Consider the following 8,676-nt stretch of genomic DNA (forward strand, 5'->3'; position numbering starts at 1 on the left):
CCAGAGTCTTCAGGTTCCCCAGAACTACTTCCCCCTGGAATTCCAAAATGACCTTTATTATTTTCCTAATTTTTTTCAACCCCTCTTCCCTCTACCTCCTATTCCTCATACCCTCAAGGCTGTTTTCTTTCCCCAGTAAAACCTTTACTTCCTCCACCTCTTGTTCCCTCAACTCTTGTCTCCATGTCCTATGCTGTGAAGCCTCAACTTATGGAATTGGTGGCAAGGGGAGATTGCCTTGTGGATGTTGAGTTTGTTTATTTTCACTCAGTGGATTTCCTTTCTGTAGCTTATTGACCTAATATCTCAGCAATGTGAACACTAACCAATCCCCGCCTGGTTTGAGAGTTACTCCAAGGTCAGTCTGCAGAGAACAATAAATATTTAATATGACATAACACTCCTTTCTCATTTCCTTTCTCCTTCCTCCTGGGGCCTTCAAGTATCTCCATCTCTACTCCGGGGTCATCGTCCCTTTCTGACTACCTCCTGGGCTGGCACCCCTTATGGTGGGTGTCCAAAGGGAGGGGCATAGAGTAACCTCTAACTTCTAGTTACTTCAGGCCAGAGAAGTGGCAGGGTTGGTGTAGGGGCAGGAATGGACACGGTGCAGGTTTTCTATGATCCAGCAGACCAGGTAAAGGAGGAGTCAGAGTCCTCAGTGGTTTTGCAGGTTTTTATTGGGATTACCAGGTACATGGCAGTCAGGGGCGCTGGGGGGCTGGTAGGCTGGCAGGCCTCCCAGCCCCCAGCAGGTCTTCACTCTGGGCTCTCTGGCCTTCTCTCGGCTTCTGCTTCTCTTGCTTCTCTCTTGGCTTCTGTTCATTCTCGGCTTCTCTTTCGGCTTCTGCTGGCATCCCTGTGACACCGCCCTTAAAAGCCCAGTCTCAGCCCAGGTGAATCCCATTTACCTATGCCCACACCCTATTCCAGGTGCCCACCATCAGGCATGCATTCAGGAACACAAAGATGCATCATCTATCCTAATGGCGGGAGGGCAGAAAAGCCTGACATTTTTCCTTACCCTACAGTTGGTTTTAGGGAGCAGGATATTTTATGAGTAACTTACCTAGTGGAAGAAGGTGGCCCCTGGTTAAAATGACAGATGCATCAAGGGCTGGGAATATGGGTGTGTATGTAGCCTTACGCACTGTCCCAAGGGCTCCCTGACAGGGGGTTCTCCTTGCACCTGCCCTTGCAAGCTGACCTTGGATTGCCTCTTCCTTCAGCATCAGCTCCCAAGTTCCTCTGGTTCAGTGCATGGGGGAGGGCTGTAGCACCCACACCTCAGGAACCAGCGTTCCCATCTTACTCATTTCTGTGTGACTCAGAGTCTTCCTGTTGCTGCCACCTATAGGCCTCCTTTGAACTTAATCTCTGGACTGGAGAGATACTGGGGCGCTTTTGAGCCCTATGGGGGAAGGCGCAGGCAGTAAGGGCCATGGGCACTTGGAGATTTTCCTCCTCCCCGTGGCCTGTCATTGCCTCCCTGGCCCCACCGAGAGCGGTGGAAGGAAAGCAGTTCCTACTTCCCGCCTAGGCCGCTCGGCTACTGGCCCGGGCCGCGGAGGCAGCGAGGGGAGGGGTCCTGGGGGGCACCGCGCGCTGGTGGGGGAGCAGAGGAAAGGTGGGTGCCTTCCGGGTGACCCCAGAGGGCTCCCGGCCAGCGGGCTCTCCCGATTGGCTGGCGCGATGGGGAGGCGTGGCAAGACCGCTGGGGCCGCCCGCTCCCGCCTTTGCTAAGCTCCGCCCCGTCCTCCAGAGCAGCACTCCGATTGGCTGTGGCGGCCGTATCTCAGGACTTCGGCCTCCCGGCGGCCGCGAGCTTCCCTGCGCGGGAGCGCACAAACTGCGGAGGGTGGGGGGATGCGGGAGCGAGGCCGCGTCCTCAGCTGACCTCCTCCCCGGCCGCCTTCACCTGGCGGCTTTCCCCCTCCGCCCCTCGTCCTTCCAGGTCTACCCTGCCTGCCTGCCCGACATCCCCGAGGTCGCCCACTGCTGGGCGGCGGCGTGCTGGGCTCTGAGGGGCGCGGGCCGGCCCGGGAATCCTTTGTCCCTCACTTCCTGCTGCACTTGGCGTCCTCCGACCCCCGCGCACCCCGCGCACCCCGCCCTTTCTAGGTTTCCGTGGCGCAGGGCTTCCGTGACAAGTGCGGAGGACGGGCCCGGGGTTGGGGCTCCGCGCGACACCCCGGGGTGTGACAGGCAGTCTTGACAAAGGGCAGGTTTCCAGAGAACGGGGATCCGGAGCCCCGCGAGGGAGACTGGCGGCTTCGTCGAGCGTCAGCTGTGGCTGTGATGGGAGAAACGTGCAGGCAGCACCTTGTTCTCTCGTCGCGCTGAGTCACCTTTCCACGCCGAGCCGAAATCCTCAGACGGGGCTGCACAGCATGCATTTGTGCAGGCCTCCCTAAGGGCACTGCTGGAGCATGAGGAGGGTCGTGATTCTGGGGCCCGGGGGCATTCAAGTTATATCGGAGCACACAGTTTTAGGGGAACTTTTCCGGGGGTCCGTTGGTTCCTGAGAGGGAAATGTGGGTGCGACGGAAAGGCGGCACAAGAGCGTGAAAGGAGCCGCTACACCCACACTGACCTCCAGGGGGCAGCATCGCTCAGGGCATGGAGTCGTTCTCCATCCGCCCCAGCCGTCCAGCAGGCCGGCTGCCTGGTGTTGATGGAGAAGGCTGGGAGACTTCGTCCACTCCCCCTCACGCTGAAGCAACCGAGGGGCTTTCGCTTCAGCTTAAAAACCGTCAGCCCTGTGAACTGAAACTCGTGACTTCTGGCGAACATCACCGCCTCTCAAACTTCTCCCTCTCTCCCAGACTTGCTGACCTCAAAGACCCCAGAAACATCTAGTAGGATCACACCCTCGGTCAGGACTGTGTCAGCTACCCTCCTTCCCTTTGCTAATTTCCGGCACCGGTGTCTATCTGATGCACAGCCCTCTCAGAAGGTGCCCTTCTGGGGTGTCACAGTGCCCCAACCCATTCGTCTCCAGGGAGCTCTGTCCTTTAAAGAAACATCTCCCTCTATCTCTCCACCCCTGTGCCCTCCATCTCTCCACCTCTGTGCCCTTCACTTGCCCTGAGTTATTTCTTAACCCAGCTCTGGGAAACATTTACTCAGTGTTAACAGCTCTGTATCTGCATAATGTGGTGCCCACTCAGCATCAATTTAGAGTTATTGAATGTGTACCCTGAGAACTAAAGGAAGAAAGGGCATCCTTTCCCCTCCATCCTGTCAGAATGAACCTAGCTGCCCTCCATTTAAGAATGATGGCTTTTCCGGCCCCCCTGGTGGCTCAGGGATTAAGTCTCAGCGCTATTGATGGAGGACAAGAATAGAAAGACTGGAAAGGAGGTGCCCCAATACCAAAACCTGACTCACAGAAGGAGGTGGGGGGTCGAGGGGAATAACATGATCTTTAACCCAGCTGTAGAGGTCGGGACCCTTAGGCACCAGTACCTTATCACAAGGCTTGAGACTCAAGCAGGGTCAGATGCTATAGGGAGTGGAGCACAGACCTGAGGGTAAAGATAGGGAGACTGGGCCCACCTTGGAATCTCTGGTCCCTTTCTAGTTTTGCCTAATTATCCCTAATCAGCAACAAACAGGCCACTCCACGGAGAAGTGAGCCCCTCCTGAAGAGAAAAGGACTGTATCTGTTCAGTCTCTGCACAGGCTGGGGGCAGCATCCCCTCTGCCCACCTGTGACTATGCAGATGCCTCTTTTCACCAGCTCTCTCCCTCTGCAGGGCAACAGCTTTCTGGCTGTCCCTGATCTATACCATGCTGGGACTTCTCTTCACTGACCTCCCTCAGCAGATGCAGCTCTCCTCAAGGCTGCCTGCCTGCAACCATGCAGGCCTTTCTCAGCAAATCTGTCCCTTTCCCTAATAAACCTGTTCTTTAAATATAACTATATCTTTGTCTCATGGAGAAACTCGCCTGGGCAACTCACTGAGTGCTGCCGAAACAGGAACTCTGGCGAAACCTTTCCCAGAGTGAACCCAAGGACCCCGCACTCTACGAAATTACATCACTATCAAGCTATCACCAGCCACTGTGGCATAAGTTCCACCCCCCAGCCAGGGAGCAAACCCGCATGGCATAGCAGACCTCTCCTATCTTGCCCTCTGCTCCCCTCAGCAGTGTATCTCAGTAGATCCACTGTTCTGCTCCCCACTCTGGTAAATCTTCTCGCCGCCCCCCTCCACTTCTGGCCTACACCCCAGTTCTTATATACATAAATAAATAAAATAAATCTTAAAAAAAACAGAGGGGGCCTCCCCGGTGGCACAGCGGTTGAGCGTTGGGCTGGTTTTAATCCCCAGCCGCTGCCAGCGAGGCTCTCACATGGCGCTCAGACCTCTCCTGCTGCGCCCGCTGCTCCCCTCAGCAGTGTACTTCAGTCCTTCTGCCTGCTCTGCTCCCCGCTCTGTCTCTGGTGAATCCTCTCACCCTCCCACGCTGCTGACTGTACCCAGTGCTTGTATAAATAAATAAATAAATAAATCTTTTTAAAAAAGGCTTTTCTCATTGCAGGAGATCAGGCATTGGGGGAAACAGGCAAATTGGCTGTGTTCCAACATAGATTTTTTTTTTTAAGATTAATTTTATTTATGCATACAAAAGCTGGGGTAAAGGCCAGAGGTATGGGGAGGTGAAAGGATTCACCAGAGACAGAGTGGGGAGCAGAACAGGCAAACTGACTGAAATACACCGCTGAGGGGAGCAGTGGGCGAGACAGGAGAGGTCTGCTGCACCATGTGGGTCATCTCCCTGGTGGGAGATTGAACTTGTGCTGCAGAGGCTGGGGATTGCTTCATAGTGCTGAGACTTAATCCCTTGTGCCGCCAGGGAGGCCCCCAACTTAGATTTCAAGGAAAAAAGGAGAAAAGACCAAGACAAAACTTTAAGAGGAAGAATAGAAATCCACTCCTTTCTCCCTGGGAATGATGAATATAGCAATTTGTGTTGTATTTTAGCCTTTGCAGTGTTTTCAGATACAGTATTCATTAAATCAAACCATGTTTATGATTCCCTTCTCTGTTCTCTGTGACTGGCAATGTGGATTCAGCAGCAAATAAATCAAAGTCCTTGATGTCATCCAGCAGATATTTCATCTCACTGAAATCATACCCTTGGAGAAGGTGTCCTTCCCATTTCACATGCTTGAATACGTAACTAGCCTAGCACCACACAGCCACTTAGTGGCTTGAACTTTTTTTGCCCACATTCACCTCTTGTTTCATAAGTTCAGGCAATTCAATTCATGGAGCTGAGGAGGCCACACTGGCTGTAGAGAAATAGCAAATTAAAGAGTAAGTATAAATTATTGGAAGGATATTTAAAGAAATGAAGGAAAAGTTGAACAGGCAGACTCTGACAAGGACAGGATGTAGGTGGCAGGGGCCAAGGGACAGAGGCTGGTGGGTAGGGAAGCACATGTTTTCCTGACCTGGCTGCCTTTCCTCTCTGAGACTTCACTGGCTCTAATGCAGGGATCCTAAAGGATCTGTGAATGAAAGTGAGGAAAATGACATTTTATTTTTACTAACCTCGAGCTGAAATTTAGCATTTCCTTCAATGATAAATGCAGATCTCAAACTAATGGAGGACAAAAATAGAAAAACTGAAAAAGAGGTGCCACAAGACCAGAGATTAGCATAGCCATTGACACAGCTATGGAAACCAAGATCCTTAGGCACCAATGCCTAGATTACAAAGCATAAGAGCCAGGGCCTCCCCGGTAGCGGTAGCATAGTGGGTTGAGTGTAGTGAAGCTGTCAGCAGCTTCTGCAGCACAGGTTCGATTCCTGGCCCTCCAAGGAGATACGCCCACTGCTCCCCTCAGCAGTGTTTTCGGTCCGTCTGCCTGTTCTGCTCCCGCTTTGTCTCTGGTGAATTCTCTCCCCTCCTGCACCTCTGGCCTGTACCCCAGTTCTTGTATTCATAAATAAATCTTTAAAAAAAAAAAGCATAAGACCCAAGCAGGTATCAGACTGCTGTAGGGAGTGTCCAGAGCACAGGCCCAAGGGCAAAGATATGGAGATTGAGCCCAACAGACCCCAAAGGTAAAGATGTGGGATTGAGCCCCTTGTGGAATCTCTAGTCCCTTTCAGATTCTGCATAGTTGTCCAAAATCAGCAACTAACTGTATCAGTGCAGACTCTGCACAGGCTCAGAGCAGCACTCCTTCTGCCCACCTGTGACTATGCAGGTGCCTCTTTTCACCAACTCTGACCCTCTGCAGGGCAGCAGCTTCCTGCCTGCCTGTGACCTGTCCCATGCCGGGACTTCTCCTCACTGACCTCCCTCAGCAGAGGCAGCTCTCCTCAAGGCCGCCCGCCTGCAACCATGCAGGCCACTCTCAGTAAACCTTCCCCTTTCTGGGCAGCTCTTTCTGCCTGCTTGTGTCTATTCAAGTTTCCTTTATTCCTCTGTCCCTTTCCCTAATAAACTTGCTCTTTAAATATAACTAACGTCTCTATCTTGTGGAGAAACTTGCCTGGGAAACTTGCCGCATGTCGCTGAAACAGGAGCTCTGGTGAAAGCTTTCCCAGAGTGAACCCCAGGGCCCCGCATTCCAAACCCACAGATTCCAAAAACAACAACAAAACCACAGCATTATTTGTCGTACCTGTGGCTGTCTCTGGCTGGTCTCATTATAGTCCAGCATAAGCCCTGCAAATGTTGCATCTGTAGGCAGTGACCCCAGCTCCTCTTTATGCCCCTGTGCTTGAGCCCCTTGGCAGCTGGTTTTGATGGCTGAGTTCTGTTCTTCATCTGCAGAGGGTTCACATGGAAGGATTTCCCATCCTTCAAGAAAACTGCATTTCCTGGTCACTCCTAAGCTGACTTGAAGGCTTCTCTGGTCCTGATTTTTTTTTAATCTTTTACTATCTATAGATTTCTAATCACTTAACTTGGAAGTGTCACAGTCTTCATTTTTTAAAAAATTTATTTATGCGTACAAGAACTGGGGTACAGGCCAGAGGTGCTGGGAGCGGGGGGAGGGGGTGAGAGGATTCACCAGAGACAGAGTGGGGAACAGAACTGGCGGATTGACTGTTTCCATTTTTATTTCTGTTTTCCTTGCAGCCATAGGCTTACTCGGGGCCTACAGATAGCTGACCGCCCAACCTGAGCTGCTAGAATTGAGGTAAAGATAGGTCTCAGACACAGAATGCATTTTCTCATCTCTAGCCACTGCTAAGGTTCTTGGGTATGTTTGAGTCGGACCTACTCCACCACTTTTCTTTTGATTAACTCAAGATAAATTGATCTGGGCTTATAATTACATCTGCAAAATCCCTTCCCAGCAACACCTAGACTAAAATTGAAGTGAAAACTGGAAAAGGATGTGCTAAGGATCAATTAGGACAGTGATTCCAAGGCTCCCAGACCCCACAATCCCCATTTGTTGCTGATAATATAAATCAACCAACAATGTCCTTTGGGTTTGGCCTCTGAGGATGTGACGTGGGAAGAGTGGTCTCAATGAGGGTCTAAGGAAGAGACCAGGTTTTCCCAGGCCTAGGGTCAAAGGGTGAACTTTTTCTTTCTGAAGAGCAGATGGATTTGAGGACAAATGCCTTTGCTGACCAGGGGGCACTGAGGAAAGCCTCTGATCCTCTCAGCCTTTTCTTCCTTTCCCTTCAAATCTCCTCAGCCTGATCATCTAATCCCATGCATTGCTTAAGCAGTGACATGGTGGCCACCAAACTACTTCCATCCGGGATCTGTATACAGTAGTCTATGTGTCCTTGTTCCTCCAGGGCAGTGTCCCACCAGGTCTGTCTATCAGAGAGAAGGCACGTCCTAATAACGTCCCAACTTGGAACACTCTACTCAGAGGTCTTCTCTGATCTCGTTCACTACTAGTGGATCATCTTTAAAATCCATAGGATGAAGCCTATTTCTGATGACAGTTCATGGCACATTCTGGGTGGCCCTCTCTCCTTATAGGTCTCCAGTCCAAACACTTTTCTTTAAAAAAAAAAAAAAGATTTATTATGCATACAAGAACTAGGGTGTAGGCCGGAGGTGTAGGGGGTGAGAGGATTTGTTACAGGACAGGGAGTACCCTAGAACCCCCAAACCTACCTGCTCTAAATAGATTCTGCCATCCACTGCATCAACACGAAACATATAAGACTTTAATGGAAAGGAACTTTAATACAATTAGTAAACAATACAGAAAAGACAAAGAATATAGTTTGTAGATCAAGCACCCACAGTCACCCGTCCCCTTGTGGATAAAAGTTCACCCAAATGGGACTGGCCCAGAGCAAGGCCTGAAAGCTGGCCACAGGTCTAATGTAACTTCCAGTGGGGACCCACAGAGAAGGAACAGAAACAACCAGACAAGTCTGGGAGGAAAAGAGCAAAATCAAAATCAAGATAAAGGCTGGCATTATTAATCTTCCCCCTGGTCAATCACCCACCTCTGTTTCAACCAGTCCACGACCGAAAGGCAAGTGTAGTTTCTTCACATGTCTCTGCTCCATGTGCCTCCTCCAGGTCTCCTTGCTCTCCATCCTGCTTCCTTCCTTCCTCAGTCCCCTCTGAAGCTTCTTTTCCCTGCTCAGCTCTGCTCTCCTCTGGGTGGGGCAGGGAACCTGGAACTTCCCCTTTTCCTGGGGACCACCCTGTTATAGATTCACCAGA

This window comes from Talpa europaea (assembly GCF_964194135.1).
Source record: "Talpa europaea genome assembly, chromosome: 2".
NCBI lineage: Eukaryota > Metazoa > Chordata > Mammalia > Eulipotyphla > Talpidae > Talpa > Talpa europaea.